We start from the raw sequence: 18,794 nt of genomic DNA, 5'->3' as shown, positions 1-18,794 counted from the left end.
TGCCAGGAGGAAATAAACTATAATTTTCAGTAATTGAAAAGCGGACAGTGCTTCTTCAGTCACCGTTCAGGTCATAGTGAACAATCTAATCACACCTCAGTTCTACCTGATAGGCAGCTCTTCAGTGATTTACTGCTGAGCAGGCTGTCAGTCAGTGCTGGGGCATGATTACAGCTGGCGCTCACTATGTCCTGAGCAGTGACTGAAGTTGTATCGTTCGCACCTCTATGACTGAAAGTTATAAAGTTAATTTCCTGCCAGCAGCTGGGCTTTCAGTGCATGACAGGCTCCCTTTCATTCAGATTTTTGTGTTACACGTATTTTTTTGAACATTTTTTTTCAAATTTTTTTTATATCACAATTTGTATTAGAGAACAAAATCAGTGTATACAGCAGTCTCCTTATCATCACGGAATTACAATGATAGATTACACCCCTATACTCATCTGATAACACAGGATTCACCAGTCAAAATAGGTGATGTCACAGCTGACCCTGTTCCCCCTTCTCAATGACCTTTGCACACGCTCATTAGATGATACAATACAAAACATAGTTTCAGAGTCTGTTCATTGTGACTAATGTATGAATTTTCTGAAACAAAGCTAAGCTAAATTCTAAAATATCCCTAGTGGTCAGCGTGAAAATTGCAAGATTACTAATTTGTATTTGTAATACATATTGTGATAAGGTCAAAAAAGGTGAAAAAAAACCTCCCAAAATGTTTTTTAAAAAAATATTTAGCACAATTTTCTAATGACAAATTCATCTTAAGATTTTCATAGATGTGTAATCGTTATTTGTAATATGGCAGTATATTGTGTATTTCGTGTTGTATCGTTATTGAATTCCAATAAGGGTAGATAGTGTTAAACTGACCCTTGTGATGCTATTACGCAGTTATATTCTTATCTTCATGTCACTCCGCAGCTGGGAATCTTACAGGAAGCACAGTCCGAGCTGCCAGCACTTCCAATGCCAGTTGTATCACTACCCTGAGCTCATGCACAGCGGTTGTCAGCACATCCAGAAAGCAATTCTTCACCAAGACTGGCAGATAGTATGTCTTTATCAATCTTATTTTCTTCTCTCTAATTCCCTGCTGCAATTCAATTGAAATCCATTTCTTTCCTCCACAGTCATCAATCTTGCTAAATCTGATATAGCCTTGTTTCCTGGTAGGTTTATCATAATAATATCAAAATAATCTATTTTACTTTAAATTAACATTCAGTGAGAATAAAGCGCGTCCTACACAAAACAAAGGTAAAAATCAGTGTATATAAAAAGAGGTAGATGTGAATATGAATGCTTTGGAGACACAAAAGAGCTACACATCATTGGGAATCTGTCAGCACAAAATGACTTTTCAAACCAAGCACAGACTCTCAGTGCATCTTTGCTGTGGTCAAACACCTCAGTGCTCTTTCCCTCCTATATTTTTTTCTCCATCTATCTCTGCCCGTCTCTTCCTTGATTGACAGCTCTGACTTTTCAGGAATCAGCGATAGCAGAGATAGATGGAAAAAAAAAGTAGGTGGGATGGTGAATTGAACCGCTTGGCTTCCTCTGGGGTGCATTAAGTGTATGTGTTTGGTTTGAACAGTCGTTTTGTGCTGACAGATTCCCTTTAAACATTTGCCAACTTATTATCAATATCTAGATATAGTCAAGAGGGGGCGCTACTACAATACAAGAGGCAGCCCCTTCTTTCTGTTACTGCTATCACCCCATTTTCAAATTCCAAGAGAGGTGACTTTGTTAATGCTTTGCCTGCAACAGCTGTAAAATGTTATAGTAAGAAACGCAATTAGGAAAAATAGTCTGCTCTTTTTCTGAACCTTATTTATGTAGATGGAGAGCCTCATCCAGTTCTTAGTCTAAGTTCACATTTGCGTTGTGCGCCGCAGCGTCGTCGCCGCAACGCACAACGCAAACAAAAACGCAGCAAAACGCATGCACATGCGGCCCCATGCGGCGCCAATGTTAAAGATAGGGCCGCACGACGCATGCGTTTTTTAAAAGGTCGGCGCCGCACAAAAAATCCAACATGTTGCGTTTGCCGCGCCCAGACAGGTGCGCCCTAACACAGCATGCGGCGTAAAACGCAACACAACGCATGCACATGCGGCCCCATGCGGCGCCAATGTTAAAGATAGGGCCGTACGACGCATGTGTTTTGTTGCGGCGGCGACGCTGCGGCGCAAACCGCAAATGTGAACGTACCCTTAGAGAGAGTCGGGAGCTACATCCAAACCTTTCCCCGTTCTCAGTAGTGACATTCAGCTGAAATGTATTGCGGTACAGGGAACCCACCATCTCCCTGAGCTGCCAGCCAATCAGGAACCAGCAGCTGACGTCAGTGCGCCCGTGACTGGGGGAGCATGGCAGGGATGCTGAAGTCAGCTGTCATGTCGGCTATTCAAGAGGACCCCGCATTGCGTGGGAGCTTGGGGGACGGAGAGTAGTTTAGTTTGTTTTCAATGGATTGCAAAACATAGTACATTATAGCAGGATGTGGGACAAATATGTGAGGATTGGGCACATATATACGAGGATGGGGCACATTATACCAGGATTGGGCACATATATACGTATGAGGATGGGGCACATTATGCCAGGATTGGGCACATATATAAGAGGATGGGCCACATTATACCAGGATTGGACACATATATACAAGGATGGGGCATGGGCACATTATACCAGGAATGGGCACATTATACCAGGATTGGACACACAAATAGGAGGATGAGGCACTTTATACCAGAGTTGGGCACATATATACAAGGATGGGTATATATATACCTGGATGGAACACATATATACTTGAATGAGGCACATTTATTCCTGGATGGGGCATATATATACCTGGATGGGGCACATATATATCTGGATGGGGCACATATATACCTGGATGGGGAACATGTATACAAGGATGGAGGACATTATACCAGGATGGGGGGCCAGGGCCGCTATCAGGGCATTACTGTCCTTAAGAGGGGGCCCGCAGCAGGCCCCCTCTGTGCTCCTCACTGGGCCGCTTCAGTAACTGATTGCGCGTTCTACGACACATGATCAGTTAAAATCTGTTGCCGTGCTGGAGATTTATCCCGCATGTCAACAGTTAATAGCCGCCAGCTAATCACAGGCCAGCAGCTGATGTCAGCGTGCACATCGCCGAAGTATGACATCACTGTCATACACCGGAATGAAGCAGCACCTCAGACGAATCGTAGGTGAGGACATCGCTGGAGCTCGGCCAGGTAAGTAAAAAATTTTTTTCCGTAAAGCCGCAGTATGGGGCATATTATACCGGTATGGGGTGCATTATACTACTATCGGGGAGGGAAAGTGATGCATTATACTATGGGGTGCATTATACTATGGGGCGTATTACACTATGGGTGCATTATACTGCTATTGGCCTGCTGCATTATATTATGGGGTGCATTATACTGCTATGGGACTGCTGCATTATACTATGGGGTGCATTATGCTGCTATGGTTACATTATACTATGGGGCTGCTGCATTATGCATGGGGCTGCTGCATTATACTGCTCTGGGGCTGATGCATTATACTGCTTTGGGGATGCTGCATTATACTGCTATGGGGCTGCTGAATTATACTCCTATGGGGCTGCTGCATTATACTCCTATGGGGCTGCTGCATTATACTGCTATGGGGCTGCTGCATTATACTGCTATGGGGCTGCTGTATTATACTTCTATGGGGCTGCTGCATTATACTGCTATGGGGCTGCTGCATTATACTGCTATGGGGCTGCTGCATTATAATGCTATGGGGCTGCTGCATTATAATGCTATGGGGCTTTTGCATTATACTACTATGGGGCTGCTGCATTATACTGCTTTGGGGATGCTGCATTATACTGCTATGGGGCTGCTGCATTATACTGCTATGGGGCTGCTGTATTATACTCCTATGAGGCTGCTGTATTATACTCCTATGGGGCTGCTACATTATACTCCTATGGGGCTGCTGCATTATACTGCTATGGGGCAGCTGCTTTATACTCCTATGGGGCTGCTGTATTATACTCCTATGGGCTGCTGCATTATACTGCTATGGGGCTGCTGCATTATAATGCTATGGGGCTGTTGCATTATACTGCTATGGGGCTGCTGCATTATACTGCTTTGGGGATGCTGCATTATACTGCTATGGGACTGCTGCATTATACTGCTATGGGGCTGCTGCATTATACTCCTATGGGGCTACTGTATTATACTCCTATGGGGCTGCTGCATTATACTTCTATGGGGCTGCTGCATTATACTCATAAGGGGCTGCTGCATTATACTCCTATGGGGCTGCTGCATTATTGTACTATAGTGGTCTATTATTCTACTATGTGGCTGCATTATGCTATATATGACTATGGTATACATTATACTACTATTAGGGTGCATTATACTGCTATATATGAGTATGGGTTACATTATACTACTATGGATGACTATGGGTGCAATTTGGACAGACATGGGGGAAGTATGGAGAGACTTCCGGCAGAAAGATAGGACACGTGGGGTCCAGAATGTGGGGTGCTATTACTGTAGGGGCTAATTAAAGGATAATATATCTGAGGATACTATTTTCCGTGTGTGGGAGATGTCCTGTTACTGTGCAGGGTGACACGGTCACTTTTTCTATACATCTGGTGTATTTTAGAGGTTGGGAGGAAAAAAGGGAATGTGCTCCAGATAACTGTGTTATTTTCTGCAGAGACGACTACTGGCTGGAAGAAGTGATGGCGGTGTGCGCTGGATGAAGATGAAAAGCGAAGATGAAGAACTGCAACTAGCAACGTCACTGGTAAGTCAGTGTGTTACCTGTACACTGACACTATACACTGTATAATATATACAGATCTCCTGTGTATAATGTCACTGGTGATCATTGTATTTCCTGTACATGGACAGTGTATACGAAGTACAGACCTCCTGTGTATAATGGCATTTTTTATTAATGATCAGTATTGTAGTATATAGGTCACTATGTTGTGGTAATATATGATCTGGTCTCTGGTCATGGTGTGGCGGTATTTGTTCCTTGTTTGTAGTATTTTTCGGTCACAATGTGGTAGTAATATGTGGTCTGGTCATGGTGTGGTGGTTTTTGTTCCTTGTATACGGTATTAATATTATCTGGTAATGGTGTGGCAGTTCCTTGTTTGTGATATTATTGGTCATTTTAAAAATTGAAAAATAAATAAAAAATATACCTAAATTGATTTAGATATTTTAGCAAATGTTTAGTAAGTTACAGTAGAGTAGAGCCCAGTCAAAAGAGTCTACCTTGTTATAGTGGTGGTTTAAAAAATCTTTTGGCCAAAACAAAAGCTGCTGGTTATTTATGTGGTGATAGGAACTGTAAATGTGTGATTGGTGAGGATGTGGTGCAGAAGTGGAGTTTTTCCAAGAGAGGGTGGTGGGACTATGGATGGTTCGAGGGGTGGAGGCGGGGCTGGGTTGGAGCCTGGGCGTACTCTTAAGTGGGCCCCAAAAATGTTGCCAGTATAGAGCCCCGAAATTCCTAGTGGCCGTCCTGTGGGGGACATTTGTTATGATCTGGTGGTTTAGGAGCAACATGGAACGAGCTCTGAAGGAAGTGGTATCTGTACTGACCGCAGTCCCTAAGCTCAACACAACACTAGAAGTAGCAGTGGGATGCTCCTAACACTCCCTAGGCACCTCGTCACAGCCTGAGAACTAACTACCCCTAAAGATAGAAACAGGAAAACTATCTTGCCTCAGAGAAAATCCCCAAAGGATAGATAGCCCCCCACAAGTAATGACTGTGAGTGGAGAGGGAAAAGACATACACAGAATGAAACCAGGATGAGCACAGGAGGCCAGTCTAGCTAGATAGATAGGACAGGATGGAATACTGTGCAGTCAGTATAAAAAAACTACAAAAAATCCACAAAGTGTTTACAAAAATCTCCACACCTGACTAAAGGTGTGGAGGGTAAATCTGCTTCCCAGAGCTTCCAGCATCACAGAATTAATTCATACTGACAAGCTGGACAAACATAGAAAGCACAGAACGGATAAGTCCACAACCTGTGGACAGAAAAGAGCAAGCAAGGACATAGCTTTGCTGAACTGGTCAGGATAACAGGGAAATCCAAAGAGATGTGAATCCAAGCAGGAACAATTGACAAGTGGCACAAGCTGAAGGAAAGAGCCAGGCTAAATAGCCGAGCAGAAAAGACAATCAGTGGAAGCAGCTGCTGACAGCTAAATCCAAGGAGCAGCCATTCCACTTAAAACCACCGGAGGGAGCCCAAGAGTGGAATTCACAACAGTACCCCCCCTTGAGGAGGGGTCACCGAACCCTCACCAGAGCCCCCAGGCCAATCAGGACGAGCCAAGTGAAAAGCACGAACCAAATCGGTGGCATGTACATTGGAGGCAACAACCCAAGAATTATCCTCCTGGCCATAACCCTTCCACTTGACAAGATACTGAAGCCTACGCCTCGAAAAATGAGAATCCAAAATTTTCTCAACCTCATATTCCAACTCTCCCTCAACCAACACCGGGGCAGGAGGATCAACTGAGGGAACAACGGGCACCACATATCTCCGCAACAATGATCTATGGAAAACATTATGAATGGCAAAAGAGGCTGAAAGAGCCAAACGAAAAGACACCGGATTAATAATTTCAGAAATTTTATAAGGACCAATAAACCGAGGCTTAAACTTAGGGGAAGAAACCTTCATAGGAACATGACGAGAAGACAACCAAACCAAATCCCAGACACGAAGCCAGGGACCAACACACCGACGGCGGTTAGCAAAACGTTGAGCCCTTTCCTGAGACAACATCAAATTGTCCACCACATGAGTCCAAATCTGCTGCAGCCTGTCCACCACAGAATCCACACCAGGACAATCAGAAGGCTCAACCTGCCCAGAAGAAAAACGAGGATGAAAACCAAAATTACAAAAGAAAGGTGAAACCAAAGTAGCCGAACTAGCCCGATTATTAAGGGCAAACTCGGCCAACGGCAAGAAAGCCACCCAATCATCCTGATCAGCAGACACAAAGCATCTCAAATAGGTCTCCAAGGTCTGATTAGTTCGCTCAGTTTGGCCATTAGTCTGAGGATGAAACGCCGAAGAAAAAGACAAATCAATGCCCATCCTAGCACAAAAGGCCCGCCAAAACCTAGAGACAAACTGAGAACCTCTGTCAGACACAATATTCTCCGGAATGCCATGCAAACGAACCACATGCTGAAAAAACAATGGAACCAAATCTGAGGAGGAAGGCAACTTAGGCAAAGGTACCAGATGGACCATTTTAGAGAACCGGTCACAAACAACCCAGATAACAGACATCTTCTGGGAAACAGGAAGATCCGAAATAAAATCCATGGAAATATGCGTCCAGGGCCTCTCAGGGACCGGCAAAGGCAAAAGCAACCCACTAGCGCGGGAACAGCAAGGCTTGGCTCGGGCGCAAGTCCCACAGGACTGCACAAAAGCACGCACATCGCGCGACAAGGAAGGCCACCAAAAGGACCTAGCAACCAAATCTCTGGTACCAAAAATCCCAGGATGACCAACCAACACTGAACAATGAATCTCAGAAATCACCTTACTTGTCCATCCACCAGGAACAAACAGCTTCCCCACTGGACAGCGGTCAGGCCTATCAGCCTGAAATTCCCGAAGCACCTGCCGCAAATCAGGGGAGATGGCAGAAAGAATCACCCCCTCCTTAAGAATGCCAACCGGCTCAAGGACTCCAGGAGAATCAGGCGAAAAATTCCTATAGAGGGCATCAGCCTTAACATTCTTAGATCCCGGAAGATACGAGACCACAAAATCAAAACGGGAGAAAAACAGGGACCACCGAGCCTGTCTAGGATTCAGCCGCTTGGCCGACTCGAGGTAAATCAGATTCTTATGATCAGTCAAGACCACAACGCGGTGCTTAGCTCCCTCAAGCCAATGTCGCCACTCCTCAAACGCCCAGTTCATAGCCAACAACTCCCGATTGCCGACATCATAATTGCGTTCCGCAGGTGAAAACTTTCTGGAAAAAAAAGCACACGGTTTCATCAAAGAACCATCAGAATCCCTCTGAGACAAAAACGGCCCCTGCCCCAATCTCAGAAGCGTCAACCTCAACCTGAAAAGGAAGAGAAACATCCGGCTGACGCAACACAGGGGCAGAAGTAAATCGGCGTTTAAGCTCCCGAAAGGCCTCAACAGCCGCAGAGGACCAATTCGTCACATCAGCGCCTTTCTTCGTCATATCAGTAAGGGGCTTAACCACACTGGAAAAGTTGGCAATGAAACGGCGATAGAAATTAGCAAAGCCCAAAAATTTTTGAAGGCTCTTCACAGATGTGGGTTGAATCCAGTAATGAATAACTTGGACCTTAACAGGATCCATTTCTATAGACGAGGGAGAAAAAAATAAAACCCAAAAAAGAGACCTTCTGAACTCCGAATAGGCACTTAGACCCCTTCACAAATAAAGCATTATCACGAAGGATCTGGAACACCATCCTGACCTGCTTCACTTGAGACTCCCAATCATCGGAAAAAATCAAAATATCATCCAAATATACAACCATGAATTTATCAAGATAATTGCGGAAAATATCATGCATGAAGGATTGGAACACAGATGGAGCATTAGAGAGCCCGAATGGCATCACAAGGTATTCAAAATGGCCTTCGGGCGTATTAAATGCAGTTTTCCATTCGTCACCCTGTTTAATACGAACAAGATTATATGCCCCTCGGAGGTCAAGCTTAGTAAACCAACTAGCCCCCTTAATCTGAGCAAACAAATCAGAAAGCAAAGGAAAGGGGTATTGGAACTTGACCGTGATCTTATTAAGAAGACGATAGTCTATACAGGGTCTCAAGGAGCCATCCTTCTTAGCAACAAAAAAGAAACCCGCTCCCAATGGTGACGAAGACGGCCGAATATGCCCTTTCTCCAAAGATTCCTTAACATAGCTCCGCATGGCGGCATGCTCTGGCACAGACAGATTGAAAAGTCGGCCCTTAGGGAACTTACAACGTGGAATCAAGTTAATAGCACAATCACAGTCCCTATGTGGAGGAAGGGAAATGGACTTGGGCTCATCAAATACATCCTGGAAATCCGACAAAAACTCAGGGACCTCAGAAGAGGGGGAAGAAGAAATTGACATCAAAGGAACGTCACTATGTACCCCTTGACAACCCCAACTAGTCACAGACATAGTTTTCCAATCCAGCACCAGATTATGTTCCTGTAACCATGGAAAACCCAGTACAACAACATCATGCAGGTTATGCAACACCAGAAAACGGCAATTTTCCTGATGTGCAGGAGCCATGTACATGGTCATCTGCGTCCAGTACTAAGGTTTATCCTTGGCCAATGGAGTAGCATCAATGCCCCTCAAAGGAATAGGGCTCTGCAAAGGCTGCAAGGAAAAACCACAGCGCCTGGCGAATTCTAAGTCCATTAAGTTCAGGGCAGCGCCTGAATCCACAAATGCCATGACAGAAAAGGACTACAATGAGCAAATCAGGGTCACAGATAAAAGAAATTTAGGCTGTACAGTACTAATGGTAACAGACCTAGTGACCCTCCTAGTACGTTTAGGGCAATCAGAAATAACATGAGTAGAATCACCACAGTAAAAACACAGCCTATTCTGACGTCTGAATTCCTGCCGTTCTGTTCTAGTCAAAATCCTATCACATTGCATAGGTTCAGGACTCTGCTCAGAGGACACTGCCATATGGTGCATAGCTTTGCGCTCGCGCAAAGGCCGATCAATCTGAATGGCTAGAGACATAGATTTGCTCAAACCAGTAGGTGTAGGGAAGCCCACCATAACATCTTTAAGGGCTTCAGAAAGACCTTTTCTGAAAATAGCAGCCAGAGCATCCTCATTCCATTTAGTGAGCACAGACCATTTCCTAAATTTCTGGCAGTATAATTCTGCCGCTTCCTGACCTTGACACAAGGCCAACAGGGTTTTTTCTGCATGATCCACAGAATTAGGTTCGTCATACAATAATCCGAGCGCTTGAAAAAATGCGTCTACATTCAGCAATGCCGGATCCCCTGATTCAAGGGAGAATGCCCAGTCCTGAGGGTCACCACGCAGCAAGGATATGATGATTTTAACTTGCTGAATGGGATCATCAGAAGAACGGGGTTTCAAAGCAAAAAACAATTTGCAGTTATTTTTAAAGTTCAAAAACTTGGATCTGTCTCCAAAAAACAAATCAGGAGTAGGAATTCTAGGCTCCAAAGCCGGAGTCTGGACAACATAATCTTGGATACTCTGTACTCTTGCAGCAAGTTGATCCACACGAGAAAACAAACCCTGAACATCCATGCCAGAGCATAAATCCTGAACCACCCAGAGATCAAGAGGAAAAAAAAGACAAAAGAGAGCACAGAAAAAAAAAATAGCTCAGAATTTTTTCCTTCTTTTGAGATGCATTTAATTCATTTTTGGCCACTTGTACTGTTATGATCTGGTGGTTTAGGAGCAACATGGAACGAGCTCTGAAGGAAGTGGTATCTGTACTGACCGCAGTCCCTAAGCTCAACACACTAGAAGTAGCCGTGGGATGCTCCTAACACTCCCTAGGCACCTCGTCACAGCCTGAGAAATAACTACCCCTAAAGATAGAAACAGGAAAACTATCTTGCCTCAGAGAAAATCCCCAAAGGATAGATAGCCCCCCACAAGTAATGACTGTGAGTGGAGAGGGAAAAGACATACACAGAATGAAACCAGGATGAGCACAGGAGGCCAGTCTAGCTAGATAGATAGGACAGGATGGAATACTGTGCGGTCAGTATAAAACACTACAAAAAATCCACACAGGGTTTACAAAAATCTCCACACCTGACTAAAGGTGTGGAGGGTAAATCTGCTTCCCAGAGCTTCCAGCATCACAGAATTAATTCATACTGACAAGCTGGACAAACATAGAAAGCACAGAACGGATAAGTCCACAACCTGTGGACAGAAAAGAGCAAGCAAGGACATAGCTTTGCTGAACTGGTCAGGATAACAGGGAAATCCAAAGAGATGTGAATCCAACCAGGAACCATTGACAAGTGGCACAAGCTGAAGGAAAGAGCCAGGCTAAATAGCCGAGCAGAAAAGACAATCAGTGGAAGCAGCTGCTGACAGCTAAATCCAAGGAGCAGCCATTCCACTTAAAACCACCGGAGGGAGCCCAAGAGCGGAATTCACAACAGACATTATATCAGCATGAGTGGAATATATACCAGGATGGACCACATTATACCTTGAAGGGGACCTGGATGGGGCACATTATCCAAATAGGGGCCCAGGATGGGACACATCATACAAGGAAGGGGACCAGGATGGGGAATATTATACCAGGAAGACAACAAGGACGGGAGATATTATTACTGGAAGGAGTGTCCCTTATTATGTATCATCTTCTCTAATTATATACAGGGCGGTTACTTATTATGTAACATCCTCTGTTGTTATGTACAGTACCGTCACATTATCACATAGTATCCTGTATTTTTATATATACAGTATAGCACCGTCTTTTACATATCATATTCTCATTATTTTTGGTATTCACATCGCCCTTTCATTATTACATGGAGTCTTCTCTTCTTATATGTAACATAAAATGACTGCTCATGGGGCAGCATTTGACCAGAGGACCAGTCCATCTGCCTCCTCCATTAGAAAAGAAGCTTTCCCGTGCTGCATCAGCCGTCATTTCAGTTTATATCTAAAATGAGAGGACAGTATGTAATAAAGAGCAGGGTGCTATAAATAACAACAATAATCATAATCCGATATGTAAGGAATGGTGCTGTACATAACAAGAGAGGGCATTGTGTAATAAGGGACAGCAATATACATAATGAGCGGAGACTGCGTTATAGACATATACAGTATACATATATAGTTTATAGCTTGGTTGCCATAAAAGGATGGGGGCCTTAAAAGATTTCTTACACAGGGGCCCCAAACTGTCATCGTCCATCCCTGGTGCCGCCACATCTGCTTTTCTGTGTGTGGTTATTCACAAAGTCACCATCTGGAAAGTGACTCTTCATAGCTGTTTTCTAGACCTTGTGCTAATGCATCAAACTGCCAGACAGCTGTGAGCCACACATCATAAGCCTGCGAGACACACGTGGCTCTCGAGCCACAGGTTGGGGACCCCTGATCTAGGACAATGAAGTTTGTACCTCACACTCAACCACGAGCTTCTTATGAGCTGCAGGGGCTGCTTTTAGCGTGAATACGTCATTATGCATTGTGTGATAATATGCACTCAGTACAATATATATAATAAGTGTATGTAGAATACCAGGGATTCAAGCTTCAGGAGGCTAATTTGCATATTCCAGGTGCCTTCTGGGAGAAGCGAAGTCTCCCTAAGCTAGAAGATCGTTGGGTACAGCCGGGACCAGCTGCTTCGAAAGCATCACCAAACCGCGCGCCGTAATTTTTGCCTGTAGGACATTATTGCAAGAGAGCTTGGCTGAGTAGATTACACAAGAAGGAAAACACACAGCAAGTCAGCAGGATCTAGGAGCAACATGGCAGATGTGACAACCTACATGGTGAGCTGCAGCATGTGCTACATGTTCACAGATCGACCAGAAGAAGAATCCAATTTCACCTGTCAGAAGTGTAGACTAGTGGCCCTTTTAGAAGAAAAGGTGCGGGGTCTGGAAGAAAGAATAGCAACTTTGAAACTCATCAAAGAGAATGAAGACTTTCTAGACAGAACAGAAGCATCTCTACTGGTCACAGAAGGTGCAAAAAGTGTCAGAGAACCTCCAAAAGCAGATGAGTGGAAGCATGTGACCAAAAGAAGCAAGAAGACCATGGAGAAATCACCAACCACACAACTGAAGAACCGATATCAAATCTTTGTAGAGGATGAAGATGGCACACCTAAGAATGAAGCAATACCAGCAAGCAAAAAAGAAAAGGGCACACAGCAACACTGGACCACGGTGTGAATTACTGGTATGATGGACTCCTCGCCAGAGACGGACTACACCTCAACAAACCTGGGAAACACACATTCGCCAGAAGACTCGCTACACTCATCAGGAGGGCGTTAAACTAGAAGAAGAGGGGACGGGAAGAAAAACATTAGACTCGAACAAAGACGACCCAGGAAAACATACTCAGAAGGGAGGTAAGAACATTTCTAAAACAATCCACAGTGAGGAGATTGGAACAAAACAAAATCCTCTAAACTGCATGCTCGCAAACGCCAGAAGCCTGACAAACAAGATGGAAGAACTAGAAGCAGAAATATCTACAGGTAACTTTGACATAGTGGGAATAACCGAGACATGGTTAGATGAAAGCTATGACTGGGCAGTTAACTTACAGGGTTACAGTCTGTTTAGAAAGGATCGTAAAAATCGGAGAGGAGGAGGGGTTTGTCTCTATGTAAAGTCTTGTCTAAAGTCCACTTTAAGGGAGGATATTAGCGAAGGGAATGAGGATGTCGAGTCCATATGGGTTGAAATTCATGGAGGGAAAAATGGTAACAAAATTCTCATTGGGGTCTGTTACAAACCCCCAAATATAACAGAAAGCATGGAAAGTCTACTTCTAAAGCAGATAGATGAAGCTGCAACCCATAATGAGGTCCTGGTTATGGGGGACTTTAACTACCCGGATATTAACTGGGAAACAGAAACCTGTGAAACCCATAAAGGCAACAGGTTTCTGCTAATAACCAAGAAAAATTATCTTTCACAATTGGTGCAGAATCCAACCAGAGGAGCAGCACTTTTAGACCTAATACTATCTAATAGACCTGACAGAATAACAAATCTGCAGGTGGTTGGGCATTTAGGAAATAGCGACCACAATATTGTGCAGTTTCACCTGTCTTTCACTAGGGGGACTTGTCAGGGAGTCACAAAAACATTGAACTTTAGGAAGGCAAAGTTTGAACAGCTTAGAGATGCCCTTAATCTGGTAGACTGGGACAATATCCTCAGAAATGAGAATACAGATAATAAATGGGAAATGTTTAAGAACATCCTAAATAGGCAGTGTAAGCGGTTTATACCTTGTGGGAATAAAAGGACTAGAAATAGGAAAAACCCAATGTGGCTAAACAAAGAAGTAAGACAGGCAATTAACAGTAAAAAGAAAGCATTTGCACTACTAAAGCAGGATGGCACCATTGAAGCTCTAAAAAACTATAGGGAGAAAAATACTTTATCTAAAAAACTAATTAAAGCTGCCAAAAAGGAAACAGAGAAGCACATTGCTAACGAGAGTAAAACTAATCCCAAACTGTTCTTCAACTATATCAATAGTAAAAGAATAAAAACTGAAAATGTAGGCCCCTTAAAAAATAGTGAGGAAAGAATGGTTGTAGATGACGAGGAAAAAGCTAACATATTAAACACTTTCTTCTCCACGGTATTCACGGTGGAAAATGAAATGCTAGGTGAAATCCCAAGAAACAATGAAAACCCTATATTAAAAGTCACCAATCTAACCCAAGAAGAGGTGCGAAACCGGCTAAATAAGATTAAAATAGATAAATCTCCGGGTCCGGATGGCATACACCCACGAGTACTAAGAGAACTAAGTAATGTAATAGATAAACCATTATTTCTTATTTTTAGTGACTCTATAGCGACAGGGTCTGTTCCGCAGGACTGGCGCATAGCAAATGTGGTGCCAATATTCAAAAAGGGCTCTAAAAGTGAACCTGGAAATTATAGGCCAGTAAGTCTAACCTCTATTGTTGGTAAAATATTTGAAGGGTTTCTGAGGGATGTTATTCTGGATTATCTCAATGAGAATAACTGTTTAACTCCATATCAGCATGGGTTTATGAGAAATCGCTCCTGTCAAACCAATCTAATCAGTTTTTATGAAGAGGTAAGCTATAGACTGGACCACGGTGAGTCATTGGACGTGGTATATCTCGATTTTTCCAAAGCGTTTGATACCGTGCCGCACAAGAGGTTGGTACACAAAATGAGAATGCTTGGTCTGGGGGAAAATGTGTGTAAATGGGTTAGTAACTGGCTTAGTGATAGAAAGCAGAGGGTGGTTATAAATGGTATAGTCTCTAACTGGGTCGCTGTGACCAGTGGGGTACCGCAGGGGTCAGTATTGGGACCTGTTCTCTTCAACATATTCATTAATGATCTGGTAGAAGGTTTACACAGTAAAATATCGATATTTGCAGATGATACAAAACTATGTAAAGCAGTTAATACAAGAGAAGATAGTATTCTGCTACAGATGGATCTGGATAAGTTGGAAACTTGGGCTGAAAGGTGGCAGATGAGGTTTAACAATGATAAATGTAAGGTTATACACATGGGAAGAGGGAATCAATATCACCATTACACACTGAACGGGAAACCACTGGGTAAATCTGACAGGGAGAAGGACTTGGGGATCCTAGTTAATGATAAACTTACCTGGAGCAGCCAGTGCCAGGCAGCAGCTGCCAAGGCAAACAGGATCATGGGGTGCATTAAAAGAGGTCTGGATACACATGATGAGAGCATTATACTGCCTCTGTACAAATCCCTAGTTAGACCGCACATGGAGTACTGTGTCCAGTTTTGGGCACCGGTGCTCAGGAAGGATATAATGGAACTAGAGAGAGTACAAAGGAGGGCAACAAAATTAATAAAGGGGATGGGAGAACTACAATACCCAGATAGATTAGCGAAATTAGGATTATTTAGTCTAGAAAAAAGACGACTGAGGGGCGATCTAATAACAATGTATAAGTATATAAGGGGACAATACAAATATCTCGCTGAGGATCTGTTTATACCAAGGAAGGTGACGGGCACAAGGGGGCATTCTTTGCGCCTGGAGGAGAGAAGGTTTTTCCACCAACATAGAAGAGGATTCTTTACTGTTAGGGCAGTGAGAATCTGGAATTGCTTGCCTGAGGAGGTGGTGATGGCGAACTCAGTCGAGGGGTTCAAGAGAGGCCTGGATGTCTTCCTGGAGCAGAACAATATTGTATCATACAATTATTAGGTTCTGTAGAAGGACGTAGATCTGGGTATTTATTATGATGGAATATAGGCTGAACTGGATGGACAAATGTCTTTTTTCGGCCTTACTAACTATGTTACTATGTTACTATGTTACTATGTAAGGGTACAGCACTTAAAATAGATGATTTGCCTACAGCAATCATTCAACTAGCTGCTAGCTATTTTTCTGCAAAATCTGAGAATGGGATTTGTCATTGCTGGAGAAATTTCTCTAAAGCCATTTTTCTAGTTAATTTATAATTTTTTTCCCCTATCATTCTTTAAGCTGCACTGGGTAAAAGAAGGAATGAAAATGTCACCAATTTTCTAAGTAAATATATTTCTAAAGATGCTATTGACATTAAATTCTCACCAGATATGGGTAACAACTAGTGATGAGCGAATATACTCGGTACTCGAGATTTCCCGAGCACGCTCGGGTGTCTTCCGAGTATTTGTAAGTACTCGGAGACTTAGTTTTCCGCGCCACAGCTGAATGATTTACATCTGTTAGCCAGCATAAGTACATGTGGGGGTTGCCTGGTTGCTAGGGAATCCCCACAGGTAATCAAGCTGGCTAACAGATGTAAATCATTCAGCTGCAGCGCTGAAAACTAAATCTCCGAGAACTTACAAATACTCGGAAGACACCCGAGCGTGCTCAGGAAATCTCGAGTACCGAGTATATTCGCTCATCACTAGTAACAACCCATTTGTCATTGATGACAGCTTCAAGATGCCTCCTGTATGGAGAAACTAGTCGCATGCATTGCTCAGGTGTGATTTTGGCACATTCTTTCGCACAAAAAAACATTCTTCAAATCCTGAAGTAGGCTCCTTCTATGAACTCTGAGCTTTAGTTGCTTCCATACATTTTCTATTTGATTCAGGTCAGGTTATTAGCTGGGCCATTCTAGTAGCTTTATTTTCTTTCTCTGAAACCAGTTAACAGTTAGCTTGGCTGTGTGTTTGGGATCATTGTCTTGCTGAAATATCTACCCTCATTTTATCTTCATCATCCTGGTAGATGGCAGCTGATTTTTATCAAGAATGTCTTGGTACATTTGTCCATTCACCCTTCATTCAAATATATGAAGTTTGCTGGTGACGTATGCTGAAAAACAGCCACATGATGATGTTCCCATCTCTCTTTCTTCATATATTCATACTTTTTTTTACTGTGTCATTTCTCATTTTTACATATAATTTATGGACTTCTATGGTTTGATGTATTTGCCTGTGTGGATTGGATGGGTTGTTACAGGGATCAGGTGAAAATTTCATGTCATTAGCGCCCTTAGAAATATATTTACAGGAAATTGGTGACGTATTCAATCCTTATTTCACCCACTGTATATATTTTGTTAGGATGGTCATGATTGTACAGAGGCCGATGTAAGAAACACCAACAATAATTGAGGCATTTCATAAATGAAAACAACAGATTTTATAATTTAAAACAGCAGCTATGTGGTAAATTGATTTCCCACCATGATAAAAAATCATTTTAACATACAGTTGCTTTAGACAGATATTATCAGTGCACTCAATTGTTTTCTTCATTGCAGGAAACCTTACAAAAAAATCAGTAACTCCTGTTGTAGCTATTAGTTCTGACTCAAAGTCAAATACCGGAATCACCATTGAGGCCAAATTGTGGGACTTGGCCATCTCAGTCATGAGCGCTCGGAAACAAGAAATGCACACCATCTGTGATCAAAACAATTGTTTTATTACCCTATCGAGCAGGTTTCTTATACTATTTACAGACAAATAAGATACACGAAGAACACAGAGAGTTTTAATACCCCAACACAAAATATGGATACACCTCAGAGTGTGCTGAATTATTAGTCAACAAAGACAAATTTCAGAAAATTACAAATTGTCTTTATTAAATATTACAAATACAAGCAAACCACATATACAATAAAGAGTTGGATCCATATTCAAAATCAGTCTATAAAAAGAACAGGCGGGCAGCAGTATAACCATGAGAGCAATGGAGGGCACAATGTGAACATATGGGGGAACCCTAGACATGCATGACACAAAGCAATTCATAAATAAAGTCCATAGCGCATAACATATAAATGCATGTATTGAGGCACCACCACAAGTCACAAAAAAGCAGGGCAGCAGAACAATGATTATATAGTGCCAGGTATTTTTTTACAAAACCGAACATGTAACATCATGTGACCAAGCTAAAATAGCTCAAGCAAGTAATAATGGCCAATTCAATGCCACACATGCACTAGAAAAAGTAAAACCAAATAATTTTACCCATACCAATGTCCAACCAATGCGCAGGTGCCCCACTGCGCTTTTCGCTGTTGCCCCCCGAGGAAGAGTTTGAGAGAACCTTTCTTATGAATATGTATTTTGTACTTCATTGGTTACGGTATGTTCTCATCGTTTACAGACAAATGTAGTTTGTACTAGAAATTTCCATCAGCCAATCCTTTCTCACAAACATGTTATGAGATATTTTTAGCTATTACGTCTTTTTCAGTGTACTACTCATAACACACAGTTTCTCAAAGCATTGCAAATGAGAATGGAAAATATTTCACCACATGGTGTCCTTAACTCCTTCATGACCTTGGGATTTTTCGTTTTTCCGTGTTCGTTTTTCACTCCCCTCCTTCCCAGAGCGATAACTTTTTTATTTTTCCGTCAATTTGGCCATGGGAGGGCTTATTTTTTGCGGGACGAGTTGTACTT

The 18,794-nt window shown here is 42.8% G+C and overlaps 1 pseudogene; it reads left to right on the top strand.

The window, feature by feature from the left end:
* Nucleotides 1-3,187: 3,187 nt before the first annotated feature.
* Nucleotides 3,188-18,794, top strand: part of LOC138675225 (atrial natriuretic peptide receptor 2-like) — a 153,027-nt pseudogene continuing 137,420 nt past the window's right edge.

This window comes from Ranitomeya imitator, chromosome 1, assembly GCF_032444005.1.
Source record: "Ranitomeya imitator isolate aRanImi1 chromosome 1, aRanImi1.pri, whole genome shotgun sequence".
NCBI lineage: Eukaryota > Metazoa > Chordata > Amphibia > Anura > Dendrobatidae > Ranitomeya > Ranitomeya imitator.
Note: the sequence above shows the minus strand (reverse complement) of the source record. Positions and strands in the feature narration are given on the sequence as shown.